Below are 23,624 nucleotides of genomic sequence, written 5' to 3' on the forward strand. Positions count from 1 at the left end.
CTTTAGTTCAAACCCTATCTTCTCAAGTTTCTTTAGTAGGTCTTCATGTTTAATAACATATTTCACCTATGTTGTAGCTGCTACAACATGCTCCAAAATTTTCACTTACACTCAATTTTAGAGCCTTCCTTGGTCTTACACATTATTTTCGTAAACACCAAAACTCATTTCAGGTACTTTCTTGAAGTATTTTGATCTCCTTTGCAATTTGGGTAAACTGGCATCTTTTCACATGATTGGTTGTTCCAAAATATGTAGAAGCCTTTTCTGGTTGTTTCAAGGGTCTATCATTATGTATATGAGTTTTTTCAACCATGTAAACATCTATCAAACTCATTTTCAATGTTTAAATAACTGTCACACAATTATTGTCATGGTCATCACAAGGTGTATCGTAAGTGTTTCACTTGTCGTAACGGGTCATAAAGTTGTTGCATGAAGGGAAATGAATTTTTTGTGTGTCCTGGGTGATCTATGTTGTTGTGTGGTCAAGTATTCTACGTGTGAAATCACAATCAATGTCTTATAATAGTTCACATCACTCTAACCCGTATTACACATAGCCATTTATGAGAAGGCTTCCTGACCAAGAAACTTGGATTCACCCTGCTTCCCTAAACTATGAAATGCATAGTTTTAGTCCTCTAGCTATGACCTTGCTCCTTGGAACTATGAAATGCAAAGTTCGTTCCTCCCCGGAGTACTCCACTAAACTGTTTCTATGTTCAAGCTTCAGCCTTGGCCTCCAAAATTGCGGAATCCTTTCTCCCATCTTGGCCTTAACTATTCACTGTGAAATCACAAGACAAAAGCTCATTCCCTAAGCTTCTGAACTACACAATTGTGCAATAGCCCAACCTACCTTGTATCCCAGAACTATACATTTTTTTCACTTAGTTTCCATGCCTCATCCCACCTTACTCACTCCCAGAACTGTGTAGTTTTCTCCCTTAGTCCAGCCTGAACTGCTTACTATGCAGTCTCAAGGCTCAAGCCTCAACCTTGAGCTCTTGAACTATGCAATTGTGCAGTCTCTTAGGCTCATTTTTCCTCCAAAACTGCACAATAGGCTGATCTAGTGTCTATCCCCTTATCTTGTCATCTTGAGCTCCTAGAATGCACATTTTTCTTCCTCAGCCCAACCTGATCTATGCATTGTAAAGTTGGAGGGCTCAAGCCTCACCCTTGGCTACTTGAACTGCATAATTTCATAGTCATTGAGGCCTTTCTCCCACCCTATCACCTAGTTCTGACTCAATCAATGGATTAGGATGCACCATCTTAGACGAGGTGGTTTTCATACTGATGTCATCTCGTCATGAGAAAATTGAAGATACAGGTAGCTTGCCATGCTATGACGAGATGATGAAGAAAGAGATGAAGGAAGGAAACATGCTGGAAGACACTCTTGTAGCTAAACATGCAAGTTGACCAATCACAAGAAATGAAAGGGACATCAGTTTACGATCGCAACACAAGACATAATATCATTGAAGATTTCTTATCACTAAGTCATACAGAGCTGAAAAGAAGACAATTCTCAAGCAAACATTGAACACACCATAGTAGCAGTGGCTTGACACTGCGACATCATAAAGCAGTCCATGTCAGTAGTGTCATGTCATTTCATGTCATGATTTCTCATATGCCAAATCATCATTATGAATCATGTAAATGGTATTAAAAATTTATTGTAAAGTGAAAGTCGAAAGGAAACACAATGAATATAAAGAGTCATGTAAGTTGAAAAGCGATAAGAAGTCAAACAGTCATGAGAGTAGTCAAAGTGTCACAACGAGGGGAACCATCAACCATTGGTTATATATATACTTCCTCATTGTATGAGCAAGGGAATTTTCACCTTGGCTCCTCCCATAGGGAATTATAGATACAGATTAGCTTCTTTCAGGAGAAAGGAGTGGCTCTAATGCTCCATTATTAGAGCTAGTAATGTTCATTGTATTCATGTGTCTTGGAATTTTTACTTAATAAAAAAAGCCTTCAAATCCAGCAAGTCCTTCATGCATGGATTATGGATATTTCTAAGACTATTTTGTGAATGTTTGTAATTTATATTTTCTTTCATTTGTGCTAAAGTAGTCGAACTATTTGAGTTATTTTGGTACTTCACATATTGATAATGCACTGTAATTGATATTATCATTGTCGCGTCCTCGTGGACTATTCTACTGGATGTTAGACAAATCTTCCTCATCATATTGGTTTTGAATGACCATGGCATCTCCGTGGACTATTCCGCTTGATGTTTCATGAACCCTTCTTATCCATTTGTGTCTCTACTAGGGTGGTACTACTACCTCTCTCTTAGAGGCTCACTTATCCTCCCCTTCACATTGAAAGAACTTTGACACACGTATGATCAAACACTTACCAGGAACAACCCCCTTACTTTTCAAAGGCGCATGCACACTACTCTCTCTTACTGATAGTTAGTGCCAAGGCATATCTCTAAGATACACGACAATCATGGCGATATTTTGGATGGGTCTCCTACTCCAAACAGACAGAGTTTTAATTAGGACTTCACATCGTGGAGACCCCTTGCTTGACAAATTTCCAACACCATCAACATTGGCATTAGAAGGAGGGATAGACAATAGGTTGTACTCATTTAGTCTACTTTGAATGTCTTATTCAAAATGGCTCTTCCCCAAATCATAATCCCGGGATGTTTTTCTAAAGAACTTAATCTTACCATCCCTACGAAAGCTATTCATAACCTGTCCCAATTTAAGTATGATGGTGAGAGTAAATTAACTCTTCATGAACATATGTTTCAAGTTGTCCATTTTTTTCTTTTCTAGCAAAATACATTGCAAGGATTTCATGGCTATATAACTCACCCTTACATTTGAAGGTTGCGTTAATTGATGGTGCCATAGATTACCCACTAATTCTATCCATTCATTCGAACATCTTGTGAAGGAGATTCATAAAGCATTTGAAATGTATGATTACAAAAATGTTCTTGAAAGAATTAATTAACTAAGAATGAAGCCTAATCAATTAGTTGGGTATTTTTCTGATTGATTCCTTCACCTTTGTTATAAATTTATGGGAGAAGACACAAACTAGGATTTCTTTAAATGAAATTTTAAACAGTCGGTTCACATCTCTTTGCACGATGAATCTGAACCCCCTGATGTTTCTACTTCCCCAACTTTTGTAAATCATGAAGCACCTCTCATTTCAGAGGAGGAACCTACTACTCCTTTTGTCCCTTGTCATCCTCCTTTTCGAGATCCGATGTGGGTGCCTCCTAGCGGTGATAATAAAGTTAGAAAATCCATAAGTCAAATTCCTAACTATCTCTTCATCCTCCTTCCACTTTTCATGATTTAGATATAATGAAAGAAACCATAGAATGGATCATGGACCCTAGGATTAAGGCTAATACTCTCATTCCTCAATATGATATTAACATTCTAAGAAAAAATATTGGATCTGGTTCCATTGAATGTGTTACTTCTTGAAGGGAAATTTATTATCCTCTATCATATATATGTTATGACTTTGCGCGTCATGATCCTCTTGATCAGTCTGCTCCACCAACTAGATCTTCATTCTCTCTTGGTTTTCGTGTTCATGGTTCACATTGCGATCAGATATAGGGTAGTCACATTACACTGCTAGATGATGAGGAAACTAAAGAGACTCTTGATCTATATTCCCTTCCTCAAAGATCCCCATATCAAGATGATGAACTTCCATCCTTGGTTGATTTTAAATCTTCTAATCTTAGTAGTGAATCAGATGTAATCAACTCTTTCAATCCATATGTAGCCTTGGGAAACAATCATTCCAATGATTATGACTTTATTTATGTATGCAATCATGAATTACCAGTTGTATCAACTAATATTTTGGTTTCTCATGAAGATTTTACTTTAGATCCATAAACTGATTAGGTCAAAGATGATGCTCTTATCATAACTTCCTCTTCATCTAACTATCCCTTGTCCTCTACCTTCTGTGACACATATACTTGCAATGAAGATACTCCATGCTCTTTAAGTTCTTCATCGAATGAGTTATCTTCTCAATTGACATAAGGCAGTGATATTATCCATGATGCAAATGAAAACAATCAAATCATATATTACTCTTTCCATCCCTCATTATATCTTCTCTTGCATGAAGACAACTCTTCAAATCATCTTCGAATTTGTAATGAGAAGAATATTTCGGCTTGAGTATTATGGTTGTTGAAGTTGAAAAACATGGTGAAATTAGTGACAAAGATGGATGTCATCTCGTGAGTAGTGGCTTTAATGAAACTAGTCGTAGCAACTATCCTCAAACCATGCATGATTTTGTTTAATCTTCAAAATGCGATTTTACAATCCTGGAAAGTTTCGGGACCTACTAGGGAGTCGAGGCACTTCAAATTCCATTAAAGATTATGTTAGGATATTGCAACTCTCATAAGCCCCTTGGACTAATTCAGATTTGATTTTTCCCGTACAATCCTTCTCTTTGCATGGTTTCACTCGATCAAAATTTATTTTTGAAAAATGTTTGAACTTTTGTATTTTGTGTATGATCCTCAAATTTTCAAGATTTTACTTCAAGCCAAATTCAAGAATCTATTTTAGTTCATTCATCTTCATGGAAATATCCTTCATCAAACTTGGGTTTGGAATGTGTATCTCTCATAGAATCATGAAATTACGAATTTTATCCTTTCAAGGAGCATATTTGGCCGAAGGAATCATTCTTATCGAATTCATTCCTTAAGAGTCGACTCCTAGTTCTTCTTGTGAATGTTATATTGTAAATATTTCCTTTCATCGCACCTAAAATCCTCTTGAGTGATAATCAATGCATGAGTTATCGCATGAAGGAAATTATCCTCCGTTCACCATGCCATGACTAGTCTCATGTATTTATTGTGTTGGCATCCCTTTTAAACTTGTTTTGATGATTAAGATGCTTGTACAATTTGTCACCAGTTACAGGGAAATGGTTTGTCACATTTGTCTTGCGAGGAACATGGTTCGATTGATCAAAGCATTCATAGAGCTGTCCAAACTGATTTATCTTGGTTAATTACAAACTGGGAATATGATGCTTTAATCAACCCATCTAGTCATTATTCTATCTCAGATGACTATCATTCAGGCTATCACTCTTCCATCAGCACATCCAATGACAGGTGTTTTAGATCCTTCTATCTTCATCGTTCAATATTTGACTATTTAGATTTTTTTCGAGTAGTTGAGGCACTTCAGGCTTCACTGATGGTTATGTTAGGTCCTCACTATCTCGGCATGACTATTCAATATGATCATATCTATTTTTACTCACAATATTACCATCATAATCCAATGCCTCTAATTGAAATTTCATCTTTTCAAAGATTTAACGGTTTTCAAGAGGATCATCATGAATTTTACGATCCAGTCACTAAATGGTTGGAACATTCTTACCTCGTAAGCTCCGTCACAAGTAACAGGCTTCAATCTCCCCTTGTAGTTTCCAAGGAGTTTGATGTAGATGGAGACACATCTGCGAGAAGCTTTCGAGGTTTGATGAAATATGTTATTCATCGAAAGGGTAAGAATGAATTGTATGAAAATGGTGGTTGTGACACACGTTTCTGGCCACATGCAAGACCTTCCTTCTGTTGTGCAAATTATTTAAGATCTCATATTTTCTCTTGCACACTAATTTATATCTATTTTAATCGATCATATATTTGTGATTGCAGGTTGAGAACGATTACAGTGGCAACATTGGAAATTCCATTATACGTGATCCCAACCTTCTAGTTGTTAGGATTGGAGTAGAATTAGATGCATCTTAGTTTCTCTTTAGTCTCTCTTCTCTTTTATTACATTTCTCTTGCATTGTGCTTTGGTTTAGCTTCTTTTGTTGGTCTTCTGGTTTTGTTTCCTTGTTGTGTGTTGTCTTTCTTTTCATTTGGTTTCTTTTGTTTTTCATTCTTTTTATTTGTCTCCTTTTGTGTTCATCATGGGAATAAGTGTTGTTTCTGGACCTGTTTTGGCTTCTTAGTATGTGTGTGGTTGAATTCTAAAGAGTCTTTTAACACTTCAACATTTTGGTAACCTCCAGCCTGTCTTCCTTGTGTCGATTACATCTTTTGGTTGATGAATTTTTGACGGAAAATATGATTCATCTATAAATAGAGTTTTGGTCCAACCATGTACTTGTGTCTACTCATGAAAGCCTATGCCTACAGTTAGTGTTGTGTTTTTGTGTTTTCATTCTTATCGAAATAGTAGAAGTGGAGAAGGGGAATGATGTAAATGAGTAAATCTAAATCAGAGGTGTCTATATGCTTCTCTGAAGGAACAACTTCTTCTTCTTTCAATAAGTCAAGATCCCTATTTCTCTCAAAAATAAATAAGTTTCAATGCACAATCATCTTTAAAATAAATAAATAAAGGTGAAATAAGAGAAAGGCTTCCTACGCAAAGGGGTGAAGAAAATGTTCGAAATAATAATGAGAGGCGGGGTGAATCAGTATTATCAAGTCAATTATTTTCTTTTTCAAACCCAGATCATATACGCTACTTTAGTTAGTTAAAACCACGTATATACGCAACTACAGATAAGGAAACCCGCATATATCATGCAGACTTATAATTTAATTTATCTTACAGATGTTGATCATTAATCTGTGTATCAGAATCAAATAAACAATAACTAGAAATAGTGAAACAGATCAGAAGACAATCACACACAAGAACACACGATATAAGGTGGAAACCTAATGTGGGTGAAAACCACCTGCTGCAATTCATCTCTATCTTCTTTTAATTAGAAACTTCTTTTTACAATGTTTCTGTACTGGTGTAGTCCTTTACCAGTACACAGGCTGCTACCTGCTGAGAGTTACAACCCTCTCTCGTTCTCTAGCTTTTCCTGGAAGGGAGCTACAACCCCCTTAGCTCTTGTACTAGTTGGGATACTAGTACGCAGGCTACTACCTGTAGAAGGCTACAACCTTCTCTTTGCTTCCAGGGACCACGTTTCATAAATTTTCAGACTGGATCCATGAACATCAATCAATCATCAAGACTTTCTGCATCAAACAATCTCCTTTCACCAATTAACACTGAATCAAATAGACACTTCTTTGACAGCTGTACCCAGAAGATAGTAATAGTAACCACACACCAATTCTGAACCCAGAACACTGCAGCAATAAACAGAAGCAGGTAGAACACAATACAAGAGACGTACGCTACTTCAATAACCAGAAACATGCATGCATACACTTCTGTGTTTGGACCAACCTGCGTATACACTGTTTCTACTCACAAAACCAGCATGTATACGTGTCTTAGCTTTACTGAACCTGTGTGTAGATCTATAAAGAATAATTCACTCTTTCAAACATTCAGACATTAGTTAACCCAGATTACCAGATTTGTAGATCAAGCATGGGCCACATATAACAGATCAAAATCATACAAAGATACTATTATTTAGCCCTTAAGATTTTGACCCATCAATAGAACTTATCCTTCTCCTTGCGCTCAGGTTGTTCCTTCATTCAGATCTAGATCTGCACCATAACCCAATCACCAGTATTCGAGATCTAGCACTTTATCAGATATTCAATATAATTCAGATTGATCCTTTTCCAAATGATCTCCTTCCTCTTTTATAGTCTTAGCCCTTTCACAATACCATGGTCCAAAACCATAACAAATCAATACCATGGACCTAATACTTGGGATCAACAATTCTGATGAGATACCATGGCCCAAAACCATAGGTTCAAATACCAAGGACTAAATAACACGGACCAAAAATAAGTTCTCCCACATGTACGCGCATGTATACATATATGCGACTTTTGAATGACTAACCCGTGTGTATACGCGTCTTCGTCATGGTGAACCTGCGTATATATATTTTTCCTTCATTCTAAGAGCCTAAACTGAGATCTATCACCAGAGAGAGTTGCCATCAAGGACAACACCTGTGCCATAGCGCCAAACCTGTGCCATAATGCTAACAATCTCTCCCTTTGGACTTGATGGCAACCCCAAGATCCTCAAAGTTATTCTCCCCCTTTGTCATGAAGGGAAAAGGGTTGTGCTACCCCTGAGTACATGCTGAAATCTCTGCTCTGCTATGCTGACCATGCTCCCCCTGACTGTAGGCAAGATCTGAAAATTGATGTTCTTCAAGGAAATCCATGACTTATACATCATAAAAGACCTTCATATCACCAAAAGATTCTATACATACATCCATCACGCAACCAAGTGAGGATTATCCAGAAATTTACATATGAAAACTAAGTTCATTACATCATTCATCCCAGGCATAGTGGGGAAACGAAAATAGGCCATTACATGACCTTGAAAATAAACATGTTTATGACATAGAGATGAAATATCTAGAGAAAGACTTATGAAAGTCACTAATAACTGATATTGGCAACATCTGTCAATCACTATTCAAATTAGCAACCATCTTTTCTTTCTGTTTTCCTCTGCAGCTGATCCACCTAAACCCAAAACAGCTTGTGTACTCAAACCAAGAGCTTCTAATGTAATGCCAATAATGCATTATTAGAATTTTATCTGCTCCCCCTGAACCTGTGCCAGATGGTCTCTGTCAGACCCATATCAGACTCTCTTCAACCAGAGCTTGTCCCTACTGATTTCCTTCAAACTATCATATATGTGACTGTTTCCACCTTATATCTTGTGTTCTTGTGTGTGATTGTCTTATACTCTATTTCATTGTTTCTGGTTACTATTTATTTGATTATGATACTTAGATTAATGATCAACATCTGTAAGATAAATTAAATTATAAGTTTGCATGGTATACACGGGTTTCCTTATCTGTAGGCTCCCAAAATTGTGTAATTTTCTCCCTCAGTCCAACTTGAGATATGCACTATGAAATCTCAAGCTCAAGCCTCAACCTTGAGGTCTTGAAATGTGCAATTGTGTAGTCATCTATGCTCATCTATCCTCCAAAACTATGCAATAGGTTGATCCAGTGCCTCTCCCATCACCCTCTCATCCTATGCTCCCAAACTATGTAGTTTTCTTCCTCAACCAGGCCTGAACTGTGCATTGTGCAGTCTCAAGGCTCAACCCTCACCCCTATCTACTTGAAATGTGTAATTGCACAGTCACTGAGCTCTCTCTCTCGCCCTATCACCTACTTCTGGCTTATTCAATGTATCATAATGCACCATCTTAGACTAAGGGATTTTCAGACTGATGTCATATGGTCGTGAGCGAATTGGAGATATAGGTACCTTAGCATGCTATGGCAAGATGATGAAGAAAGAGATGAAGGAAGGAAACAAGTTGAAAGAGACTCTTATAGCTGAACATGCATGTTTATCAATCACAAGAAAGAAGAGGGACATCAGTTTGCGATCACAACTCAAGACTTAATACCATTGAAGATTCCTTATCACCAATTCATTCAGAGGTGAAAATAGTATCCTTCTCAAGAAGACACTCAAAACACACTAGAAACAGTCACTTGAAATTTCTGCATCATCAAACAGTGCATGTCACTAATGTCATGTCATGTCATGTCATGAGTTTTCATATTCCACATTGTCATTGTGGATGATGTAAATGGTATTCAAAATGTATTGTAAAGTGGAAATCCCAAGGACACACATGGATTATAAAGAGTCATGTAAGTTGAAAAGTCATAGGAAGTCAAGCAATCATGAGGGTAGTCAAAGAATCATAAGGAGTGCAAGCACCACCCCTTATATGTGTGTGTGTGTGTGTGTGTGTGTGTGCATGTGTGTGTGTGTATACTCCCGCATTGTATTAGAAAGGAAATTTTCACCTTGGATCTTCCCACAAGGCATTAGAGAGGCATATCAGTTCTTTTGAGGAGCAAGGAGTGGCTCCAACTCTCCACTATTGGAGCTAGTGATGTTAATTGTATTCATGTGTCTTGGAATTTTTACTTAGTAACAGAAGACTTCGAGGCCATCATGTTCTTCATGCATGGATTATGGATATTTTTGAGACTATTCTTTAAATGTTTGTAACTCATGTTTTCTTTCATCTGTGCTAAATTAGTTGAACTATTTCGGTTATTTTGGTACTTATCATATTGATAATGTGTTCTAATTTCTATTATCACTATCACATCCTTGTGGACTATTCCACTGTATACTAGATAGATCTTCCTCATTTATTTGGTTTCAATGAACATCGCATCTCAGTGGAATATTCCACTTTATGTTGCACAAAACCTCCTTGTTCATGTGTGTCTCTACTAGGGTGGTACTACTACCTCTCTCTTAGAGGCTCACTTCTCCTCCCTTATGCAGTAAAAGAACTTTGAAACACATATAATCGAATAACCACCAAGAACACCCCCATTTCTTTTCGAAGTTGCATGTGAAATCCTCTCTCTTGCTGATAGTTAGAGCCAAGGCATGTCTCTAAGACACATGGAAGCTGAGCTGATATTTTGGATGGGGCTACTACTCCAAATAGTGTGAGGTCTAATTTGGACTTCACATCGAGGAGACCTCTTGGTTGATGGATTTCCAACACCATCAACAACCTCTCTAACTGCCACATCTCAGTTGTACACAACCTTCTTTGTTTCTTGGTTCCAAATCTTATAACCTTTTAAACCATCCTTATACCTAATAAATATGCACCTTTCATATTTAATATCCAACATGGTTCTTTTCACCTTTGGAACATGTACATATGCAACATAGCCAAGTACCTTCAGATGTGAAAGAGAGCATTTCTTACCAGTCCATACTTCATGCAGAGTCTTATCCTCCAATGCTAATGAAGGTGATCTGTTAAACAGGTAACATGCAGTATCCATTGCCTCTTCCCATAATTACTACCCTAATCGAATGCCATTGAGCATGCTTATTTCCCTTTCCATGAACATCTTGTTCATTCTTTTTGCAACACCATTTTTTGAGGTGTGTATGGAGTAGTATTATGTTGTGCTATACCACACTTATTACATGGCTCTTCAAATTCATTCTTGCAGAACTATCCACCATTATCTATCCTCAAAACCCTAATCTTCTTCACTATCTGATTTGTCAGAAATTTCATATTTCTTCCCAAGGAAATATATCCGTGTATTCCTTGAGAATTCATCTATAAATGAGACATAGTACAAAAATTACTGAATGATGGAATCGACATAGGTCCAAACACATTACTATGCACAAGATCTAATATCCATTTCGCCATCTTAGCATTAGAGGTGAAACTCACATAATTTGGCTTCCCATATAAACAATGTTCAAAAAAATTGAAATCTATAGAGAAATTAGACATAAACCTACCATACAATTAGCAATTAGTATTTGAAGGCCCTTCTCTCCAATATGTCCAAGCCTTTGATTGCATAGCATGGTCTTTTCTCTAGAGACCACTAGGTTTTCTACTCCACTTTCATCAACCACTTAACTGTGGCACCCATCAATAATAGTGATACCCAGAAGCTTAGACAGATTTCAAATATGAACTCCCCGCATCAGTACCAGTGCTCCCCAAACCATATTGTAGGTATCTTTCCCGAACACTATTTTGACACCTACATCATCCATATTTCTTACAACAATCAGATTTATGGCCAATGCAGGAATATGAAAAAGCACCAGGAAGTTTTCTAATCCTTCCACCTTGCAACTTTAGCTTGAATTTTCCATGTTCGATGATTCTCACCTTCATGTCATCGCCTAAGAAGACATCACAACCATCATATTTCTCATACTTGTAGAATCACTCTCTATGGGGAGTGAAGTGAAAGGTTGTGCCTATGTCAATCAAACATGCCTCATGATATACATGTGTACTTGAAGAAGAATCCAAGTACACATGTCCATCTTCATTGAGGTTGTTGTCACCTTTGTGGAAGGAGCATCATCATATCCCTTTTCTTTCTTAGGAGGGTTATATCTACAGTCGTTTTGTAGTGCCCTTCCTTTCCACATTTCCAACACACCTTTATATGTTTCCCTAGATATTTAGATCTCCCTCTAGATTTAGATCTCCCACTCGAGGACTTATTGTTGTTTCTATTCTGATACCATCCTCTTATAGACAAGGCATCTCCATTCTGGCTCTTCATATCTCTCTATCCAATCTCCTCCGACAACAAGTATGAGACTATTTCATCAAACTACAATGTAATTGTATTGCTACCTATAATAACAACCAGACCATCCCACGAATTTAGTAGAGAAAAGAACAAACTGATGCACTTATCTTCATCTTAAATTTTTATATCAATAGATAACAACTCGCTTACCACTATATTAAAGCCATTCAGATGCTCTGTTACCAGGTCTCCATCCTTTGTCCTTAGGTTATAATTTTTTTTTGATTGGAACATTTTTTTCACCAGAGATAAATATTGGTACAAAGTCCCTAACTTCTCCCACCAAGGCTTTACCGTAGCTTTCCCTAACACATTCAACAATACTGAACTTGAGATACACAACCATATTGTGTTGTTTTCCTTTTGTTACAACTTCACCCACTATTATGATGACATTCTCATTGGTTTAGTACCTGGATATACCGTGATCCACTGATCTTTATCCACCAACAAATCCACCATATTGAGCTTCCAAAACTCAAAAATTTGTGCATTGAATCTCTAGATCTCTACCTTTTGATTGTTCACCATCTTCTTTCACTGCAATAGTCGATCCCACATATCTCCCAATGTAACAGGGTCTATCACAAGCGTGAGAAAAATCCCTCAATGATAAAGGCATCCCCTTGAAGTTGAAACAACTCCGATACCAAATGTAGGATTTAACCTTATACAAAAATTACCTCCAAACAAATTCTTAAAACAAAAAATATACAATGGCAAGAACATAAAACCGATATACATAGATATTTTCCTCTAGACCCCAAAACCGAGACTAATAGATTGATTTTTCATTATATTCCTTTCAATGTTAAAGTACATATATAGATACATGCCAAAGCATTCTTAAACACCAATCCATTAACCCTAGATTAGAACATAATAATAGTTCCCTAGATCAGATCTACAAAATATCATGGGAAGAAAACCATCATGTGCAATACCATGTGAAAAACCCATGCACAAAACCATGGGTAGGTCCGCCTACAATGATTGGGTCTGGGCCCCATCCTTGGGTCTGCTAAACTATTATTGGGTCCGCATAGAAATAAAAAAATCCTCGGGCATTTCCCCAGATTCCATGTAGGGGGGCTACCGCCCCCTTGCAAACCTCTCAACAGGAGGGGTTGTCGCCCCGCTGTCACCCCCCGCTGTGCCTGACACAATGTACAGTGCTTGGGGTTAGTGGTGGAAAGAATATAACACACACCCAACAACTATTTGGTTATAAACATATATTCCATTAATCATTCACCAACTATGGTTTAGAACTATCAGTTTCTATTGACATATTTTAATTATTCTTGGGTAAATTCAAATGGATACAAGGGGACTAATGCTATTCACCCCACACATTGACTCAATACCATTTATATGCTAGTAATACAAGGTTGAGACTTTCCTTTGTTTCTTACTTTATATTATTACCCATCCTATTTTGACTCTTCATGTTTTCTTAAAAGGATTCTTATTCATTCTACCAGTACCTTTAATTTTAATTTCATATATCATGGATCTAATTTGATGATCTTCTCGTCAACTTTTGAACTTGACATAATGGCATTATGGTTTAACCTTACACTTGGGTGATTGGTAACGAATTTGTATTCCTTTATCCCTAGTTGGGCATGTGACCATGCCACGTAGTCTCTTACGTGTTGAACCACCTTGTGGCTATCACATTTATTATTGTTTAGACAGTTAGATCATTCGGGGTGATCCAATAGGATGAGTTGATTAATGTTCTTTTGGATATGGTTTTCTACCATCATTCCATCTTAATTTCTCCACTATGATTTTTCCTGCCAGTACCCTACTCTCATAATGTGAGGGTTTTTTGTTTTTCCTTCATCCATGGATTCCCTTGCCCAGTTCTTCTCTTACTATAATTTAATCCTAACTAGTTAACATTTTCCAAGTATATGACTTGGTTGTTTATCTAGAGTGAAATCCTAAGTAACCAAAACTTTGTTGTATTTTTAACTCCTTCATCATAAATATCATCTCCTCCATATTTTACCTTGGTCTAATTTTCTCCATGATGTTCCTATACAAGTTTGAATTGTAAGGGTTACAATATCAAATCCAACAACGGCTCTAGGGATTAACTGCTTCAAAAACATCTCATTCTTGGTTGTTTTCAACTGACTTCTTTCCTCATACTCTATTAGAATTTGAGAATTGTTCAATGGGAATGACCATGTTGAGTTCTATATTAGGTAACTAGTTTTAGTACATTTATGACATCTTTTTTTGGCTCATGGTTATGATACCATTTGTCTTCTCACTACAACTAACCCTTTGTTTCTATTTACAAGTTGAGTGCATAGTGGTGGAAATGATAGATTCATGGCAAGGGTTTGTTATCCCTTAAAGGTAACTCTTAATTCCCATTACCGTATGCACTTAACAAAATTCAAGACAAGTAGTTGATGTCCTTCATTCTTATTTTTTATTCCTGTGAGGTCCTTTGATTAGAATCTCTTAGAGGGTTTTAGTTGAAGAAATTCTCGTGTTATTTTGATGATACGATGTTAGTAGGTCATGCATTGCTACTTAAAATTTTCCATCTAGCTCTAATTCATTGTCACCAAGTAACGACAAATAGGGTTTCTTGTCTTTATTTAACATTTATATCATATTTTGAGATACAATCATTTTTAAAGCTATATCTAACCAAGTTTCTCTATTTTTTTCTAGGTGAGATACAACTCTCCTCTGAGACCTCTAAGTAAGTAATTATTTCTAGCTTTCTTTGGGGTTGACTTAACTTGTTAGTGAGGGTTCGTATTTAGTATGATTTGCAGCTTTTATGCTAAATGGGTTTGTGTGTCCTTTATCTCTACACATACATCCCATCTCTACAGTCTTGGCTTGTTCAAACCCTTCTGCAATTGCTCTTGTTTTTCAAGTAAGAGAGCCACACTATTACTCAAAAATTTTCCCTCTTCGTGGGTTAGATATGTAGAGAATACATGTGTGACTTGTGTGTGAACAATATGAGTACTTCCTCTTTCTCTCCTTAGGGGTTTTAGTTTCTCTTATTTATGGGTATTCTTGTGGATACATTTTTGTAGTTGAACTTATGTTACTCTACCCAATGTGGTAATTTTAATTAATTAGAGAGATTGGAGTCCCTACTCACTCATTACTTGTGTAAAAATAATTTATTATTTATTAAATCAAAATAAAATATTTATCATAGTTTTGGCAATGTATTTCTTATCTTTCACCATGTAATGTTCAATATGTTTTTCTTACTTATAAGTCCATAAGCTATAGTCTCTACTATATTTAACTTTTAAAGTAAAATGTTTATCTTTATTATTATTATTATTATTCTGGGTTTTGCTACTAGTGGTAATTTCTCATTTATCTATGTATACATGTAATGGTTTTCATTTACTAGTTTTATTAATTATGCTCTTCAGGGACTAGTTCTACATCACTAGGCTTAAGAACATTTGTTAGTAATGTAACATTTTTTACCGTTTTCACTAGTTTTGGTGTACTTACTCTATCTTTCAATCCCTATAACATTACTGTAGATAGAGATAGCATACATTGTTTAGTTTCGCAGCCTTTGTACTATGTCTTCTTTTAGTCATTTAAATACATGAAATATTTATGTATTTTGTTTCCATGTTGATATTTTAGTAACTATAAATTATATCCATAGAAATAAGCACTATTCCTTACTTTTTTACACCACAAGGTAATAACTATTTCAGGACTTTGTTTTGTTGTCAAAGTTTCTTATGGAAACTTTACCCAAGTGGTGTAATTCTGGACACTAGATCAAGGTTTCCTGTTGTAAGGAATCTTGTAATGTCATGGTTTTCTTTAATAAGTTACTAATAATTTATTCTTAAGTTGTATGATAAACAATTACAAAATACAAAAATTAGTTGGCTTTTGTCCTATGTTAGGATGCATAATTGGCTCCTTTTTATACCTATTTTTCCTATATTTTCCTATCACTTTGACACTTATAAGCATACCTTACCACTTTGACTATCATGATTAACTAAAGTATGTTTCATTTTTATGTTTCATCCTTATTATATATTTTTTCTTTTAATTTGACATAGAAGCTAACTGGTTTAGACAATTCTATCAATAAATTGACAAAGGGTTGTTACAGGGTGTATGGCTTGTTGAGATGTTGTTATAGGACCATATCTCTTAGTTTTTTCTTGAAACTAATGGAGAGAGGAACTTCTTTACACTACTGATACACAAAGAACTCATTTTGGACATGTTTTTCTCTTATGTCTAGCAATGAAGATCGATTTGGACAAATACTTAGTCATAGCTAGTTTGACCATCGAAGGAGACATTTGTGGATAATGCAACTGGCCTAGTTTAAACAATTAGGATTTTTTATTGATGAATCATTGTAATAATAAAAAATTTGTTATATCTTGGTTTCAACTAGGGTTATTTTTTAAAAGATAGATATTATATATCTTTTATTTATATTACATGAGAATCAAGAGAATCAAGATATTCTCACATGTGATGATCTTGTCTCTCGAAAATAGGAATGTATTTTGTAATTATAAAAGAATGTGCTCCTTACTCACAAGTCATGCATAGAAGAGAATAGAGGGGCCCAACACTGTAATTATATACTTCAACTTTTCATTAATGTGAATCTTTATGATTCATGGATTCATATCTTTCTTCTGAGTAGCCTATGTGCTATCTAATTTACTAGCTCATGTTAAGGAGGAAGGGCCCTCCTTCTTAGTAGGGATCACTCATTAGAGAGGTTTGTAGAAGTGTGTTTATTTCCTCTTAGTTATGATTCATGTGTGATTTATTGCTACTATTCGAGCCTTGTTCATTTATCAAATAATTGCATAATTCTAATCTCTATTATTATGTACAAACATAGGTCCTGGACTAGTCCCTCCATTGGTGTGGTGTTTATTTGATTTTAGTTACATTTTTTTTATTAAATCAGTGTTGCAAAAATTACTTGAGTGTTGATGGTTTCCAGGAGTTCTTTTCTTTAGATTGATTGCCTAACAAAGTGAGTTTTGTTCTGTGGCATTTGTCTTTCTTTTCTAAAAATGTAAGCGATACTTGGAGTATAAAAAAAAATGTATTATGATAGCTAAGAATGGTTGGTTTTAAGTTTCATCAGTGATAGTTTCCATTTGTTCCTAAATATACATTGTGTAATAGCATTGAAATAAAAATCTTACCTGCACTGATAATTAATGTGAAAGTTGGATCAATTGTTCTGAAGTAAAGGGGAAATTGATCTAACCAACATTCTATTACATGTTTCCCTTCTTTACTAATATTTATTCTTATTAGAATCAAATAATAGTTTTATTTTCTTTCTCACATACATACTTCCTTCCTAAGGCTACCAAAAATCCTACAACCTTATTGGTAAAATTATATGTATTCTAATTCCAACATTTAATTATCAAATCTCGGATTGTACGACTTAGAGATGGAAGCACAAGGAATTCAGGATTAGTGTAGGTTTTTAGCCTGTATAGAAATTACCTGCATATGAATTCTAAAAATAGAAAATAAGCAATGGAGAGAACATAAAACATAAAATAGATATACACATAGATTTTCCCCTAGATCCAAAAACCGGGACTACCAGATTGATTCTTCATTATGTTCCTTCGAATGTTACAATAAATATATATACATGTTGAAGAATTCACAAATCCCAACCCATTAACCTTCGATTAGAGCATAACTATAGTTCCCTTGGCTAGATCTACAAATACCATGGGTAGAAAACCATCATGCCAAAAACCATGTGCAAAACCCATGCATAAAACCATGAGTAGGTCCGCCCACTTAATATAGGGCCCAAATTTTTTTTCCTGGGCCACTGCCTTAGACCCCATGCAATGAATAAGGATAACTATCTACACCGCTATGATACCCCTGCAGATGCAACTAGTCATGGAAAGAATATAATACACATCCAACATTATCGCACTCGTTGCTTTCTTTTCCACACAGGGGGTCACAAGAAAACTTAATCATTGGTCTAGTCCTACAACGCCCATTTCTTATCTACACCAAGAAAACTTCTCAATGCTCACAGACTTTGTCAATGCATCTTCATCATTCTTCCAAGTGTCCACCTTTACCATCAACACATTTTTTTCCTCAACCATACCCTTCACAAAATGATACTAAACATAAATGTGCTTTGTCTTTGAATGATAAGTTGGGTTATTTTTCAAGAAAATACCACTTTGGATGTCACAATCTATCCTTATAGCTAGATGTACTAACCCCACACTTGAACATAATATTTGCAATCAAACTGCTTCCTTTCTTGCATGAGTCGCTGCTATGTATTCTACCTCTGTAGATGAAAGTGCCACTACAGACTGTCTCTTTCTCATCTAACTGTAGCACCTTAAAATAGGTTAAACACATACCCACTTATAGATATTCTCTGATCAAGATCTCCAACGCAGTCTGCATCAACAAATCCACATATGTCCAAAACTCTTTTCAATCCTGTTCCTCCTTGGTAGCATAAACCATAATCATTAGTGCAATGAAAATACCTCAAAACCTCATTCACTATTGTCTAATTCTCTTTCCATAGTTTTGACATAAACCTACTCAATACTCCCACTGTATGTGCAATGTATGGTCTAGTATAGACCATTGCATACATCAGGCTATCGACTACACTTGCATATCAAACACGGGACATGTCCTCTTCCTCGTGTCTTGGGAAACTGTTCAACAGATAACTTTATAGCTATAGGAATAGGAACCTTCCCTGTTTTACTATCCTACATATTAAACCTCTACAATATTTTCCTGGAATAATTCCTTTGGTTTAACTAGAGCTTCTTCTTTTTTCAGTCTTGTTTAATTTCCATGCCCAAAATATAGTTTGCAGCACCAAGATCTTTCATGTCAAATTTGGAGGAAAATTAGATCTTGAAATCCTAGATAGTTTCTTTGTTCTTACGAATCAACAACATATCCTCCACATAAAAGACCAAATAAATAACACACTTAGCAATTAATTTAAAATACACACAATGATATGCTTTGCTTCTAGTGAAGTGAAGTCCTCATATATATGTATCAAATTTCTGATACCACATCCTTGGTGATTGTTTTAACCCATACAAAGACCTTTTTAACCTGCATACCAATTCTTTCTTACCCTTCCCCGTAAATCCTTCAGGTTTCTTTATGTAGATATCTTCTTCTAGATCCTCGTGCATAAGTGTTGTCTTTACAGACATTTGTTCTACCTTAAAATCGAGAGTAGAAACAACAGATAAAAGTAATGTCATAGAAGCTACGTGGGAAACAAGACAAAATATATCACCAAAATCAATTCCTGACACCTGCGAATAACATTTTTCTACCAATCGAGCTTTGTGTTTCTCCACCTTGTCTTTTGTATTCATCTTCTTCTTAAACACCCATTTCCTTACAATGGGTTTCCTTCCAGCTGACAACTCCATTAGATTCCAAGCCTCGATTTTCTAGAAATATGGCATTTCATCAACCATGGCCTCTTTGCATAGTTTTCCATCCTTTGAACCTATTTCCTCCCTGACAATTTTGGGATCATCATCAGTAATAGATAAATGAAAATTTGAATAGAAAGCAGATGGACTATACCTTTATGGCTACCTCCTTTTTCGAACTGATCTTCTCACAACTGGATTTTGTGGCTCTTCATCTTCTAATTCTTGTTCTGCTATAGAGTCTAATCCTTCCTACTTTAGCTCAAACTCTATCTTCTCGGGTTGCTTTGGTAGGATTTCATGTTTAATAACATCTTTCACCTCTCTAAATACCACATTTCGACTGTACACAACCTTCATTATTTCTGGGTTCCAAACCTTAGAACCTTTTAAACCATCCTTATACCTAATAAAGATGCACCTTTCAAATTTAGTATCCAAATTGGTTATTTTCTCCTTTGCAACATGTACATATGCTGTTGGAAATAATACTAAGAGGGAGGGTGAATCAATATTAGTGAAATCAATAACTTTTTCTTTTCATACTTTGATTTATATACACTACTTCAATGAAGGTAACTTGCGTGTACACGCAACTGTATTTAAGGCAACCTGCCTATATCCAGCAAAATTATGATCTAGTTAATTCATCATATGTTGATATTTAATAAGTGCATCAGTACTTCATTAACCATATAAAAAATAACCATGTGTAGTAATAACAGAATAAACCATCACACATAAGAAACACACATGAACACCAAGATTTAAGGTGGAAACCCAATGCGGGACAAAAACCACCTGCTACTGTCTTTTAATATAAGAAAAACCTGTTTACAATCTTCTACTAATGCAGACTCATACCAGTACGTAGGCACCCACCTGGAGAAGGCTACAACCTTCTCTCGTTCTCCAGCTTCTATTGGAAGGGTGCTACAACCCCCTAGCTCTTGTACTAGCCGATCCGTTTACTAGTACGTAGGCACCGGCCTACAGAAAGCTATAACCTTCACTCATTTTCTAGATGCTACTGAAAGGGAGCTCCAACATCCTGGCTCTTGTACTAGCTGATCCGTTTACTAGTATGTAGGCGCCGGCCTACAGAAGGCTCCAACCATCACTCATTTTCTAGTTGCTACTAGAAGGTACCTCCAACCCCCTGGCTCTTATACTGGCTAATATGTTTACTGGTACATATGTGCCAGCCTACAAATGGCTACGACCTTCACTTCTTCCTCTAGAGACCACGTTTCCTAAATTTTCAGACTCCATACTCCTAGACCCCAACACCACAATCTGAAGGCCACGTTTCAACCAATTTTCATACTGGACCCATCAGTGACATAGAAGCTCAAAATAAATCATCACTACAATACAACCATCAAATACATCTACATCAACCAATCACTAAAACTGAATCATTAATCTCTGAATCAACCACAACTAAATCAATCATTGAAAACCCATCATTACTAAAGCAAATCATAATCAATCAATCTAAACATTCAGACCACTGTCACCAGAATACAGTCACTAGAACATGAAGTAGAACCCAAAACTCTGCAACCACAACCAGAACCAATTGCAACTTCAAATATCATATTTCATAATGTATACACTACTTTTATGTGCTGAAGCAGCGTGTATACATGCTTTTACCAAAGCGAACCCGCGTACAGATCAGCAAATGCTAACTTAAAACATCATAACTATTTTAGACTTCAGTCATACTCATATCAGAACATTTTCAGTGTAAATCACACGTTAGCATTTAGATCTAGACCATCCATGATCAAACCATATAATAATAATTCATTTCAGATCTCGATCCATCATTAGGTCTCACCCCTCATCAACCGCTAAGGTTCATCCTTAGTTCAGATTAAGCAAAGAACCAGAAACCCATAACATGCATATTTGCTTTTGATCTCACTCTTCATAAGATATTCATTGCTTACATACCATGGCCTAATGATATTCTCCTCCTTATATAGTTTTAGGCCTTTCTCAATACCTTGGACCAAAACAACTTAGGACCAATACCTTCAACCAAATACCTAGGGTCGATACCTCCAACCAAATACGTCGGATCACATACCTTGGACCAAAATACCCTGGACCAAATACCTCAGACCAAAACCTTGGTTTCCAACATGTACATGATTTTCCTCCTATGGGAGTGCATGTATACGTAAACGGCCCTTTTGTTCTGTTAACGCATGTGTATACACCCCTTGGACAAAGTGAACCAGCATATACTTCTTAAACCACTCTCTTTCTTCAATATTTGGAGTCTGATTTGTATGTTAACCTGTTGCACTGTGAACTATCATCTGAGTGAGTTGCCATCAAGGACAACACCTGTATTAGAATGCCAACAATCTCCCCCTCTAGACTTGATGGCAACCACAACACCAAGATACTCTCCCACTTTGACATCAAGGGAAAAGTGTGGACCAAGATATTCTCCCTCTTTGATATTCATTATGTTGTCCATGCTCGCCCTAAGTACATGATGAATTCTCTGATTAAGCTCCCCTTTGTCTGTTATGTCTGTACAATGTACTATGCCACATATTTTTGTCTGTACTTCCTTCTTCTTCTATATCTTCGAGTGTGATGATGTTTTATCCTTTTGGTATGGTGCCCGAAATTTTCTCTTGCATTCTGTTGCTATATGTCAAAACTTGTTACATGCATAACATCTTACATGTTTCATATTCCTTCTATAGTAGTCAATGGCTTTGTGACCAAACATATTGCATTGAAAACAATATCCCTTAAAGTACCTGGAAGTTGATGATCTTTCTGTGTGAAGGTCTTCAACCATTATACTTCTGCATCTCGCTGCAACATGTCCAAAATTATGGCTTATAAAACATTCAAAATTATTGATCGGAGGAAATAACCGAATATCACTTCCATAGTTAGGAGTAAAAGATTTTCTTTGAAGACTTTCCTTCCTTGGTTTTTGATGGGGTTGACCTCTCATCTCCTCGTTTAGTTTCAGATTTTGCATTAGAGTTGCTTGCCTCACCTTGTGAGCTAGATTCACGTTCAACAGATTCATGAAAACCAAGAACAATTTTGATGGTAGGAGACCTTTGACTACTAAGAGTATTATCCAAAATCTTGGTATTGTCTTCAAATCGTAACAGTTTATCCTTTTCTTTTAATTTACCTTTTAAGATATTTACCTCAACCTGATATTGATCTTCCTTTTCCAGATATTGCTTCTTCAATATTTCTTCAGCCTTTCTTCCTTCTTCCACTTGTTGCCTTAATTTGAGAATCAGATTTTCTTGTTCTTCATCTGCTTGAGGTAGTACTTCATTTTGCTTATGTTCAGGATCTTCTTTTAGAGAGAGGATATTAGCTCCAAGACTTTCATAGTAACTGGATCTATCTTTAAGTCTCTTGTTTGTTGCACTCTTTTCATTTACTTCATTTCTTAATGATGCCACTTCATCATGCAGCTTTTGACATTGATCTTCCTTTTCCTTATACTGCTTCCTTACTTTGTTTCCTTCCTCCAACTGAGCTTTTAGTCTGGCAACTTCTTCTTTGAAGGCACACGCTCTTTTGTTAAATAAATCTTGTTGATCTCTAATTTTATCTACGAGTTTTTTAACTGCTGCCTCTATGTTCCTTTCACGGTCACTTCCAATATCTTCAATATTGCATGGACAAAGAAAAGTATCACTAGAAGACCAAAAATTTGTACGTGATACTTCATTTGCTTGTTCATCTTCAATATGAGGTGATTCTGAATCTGAATACTTGATTCCACCTAATGGCCAATTGTCTCTCCTTCTGTCACTATTCCTTTGAGTTGTCTCCTTCTTCTGAGAAGCTTTCTTCTTTAGCTTCTTTCCCATTGTTTCTACGGATCTCCTTCAAGTGATAAAGCTTCTACCAAAGGACCTTCTCTGATACCAATTGTTAGAGATAATATTGAGAGGGGGGTTGAATCAGTATTTGTCAAATCAATAA

Source organism: Pinus tabuliformis, chromosome 9 (genome assembly GCF_031772625.1).
Source record: "Pinus tabuliformis cultivar Carrire ecotype Pingquan chromosome 9, CPIR1, whole genome shotgun sequence".
Taxonomy (NCBI): Eukaryota; Viridiplantae; Streptophyta; class Pinopsida; order Pinales; family Pinaceae; genus Pinus; species Pinus tabuliformis.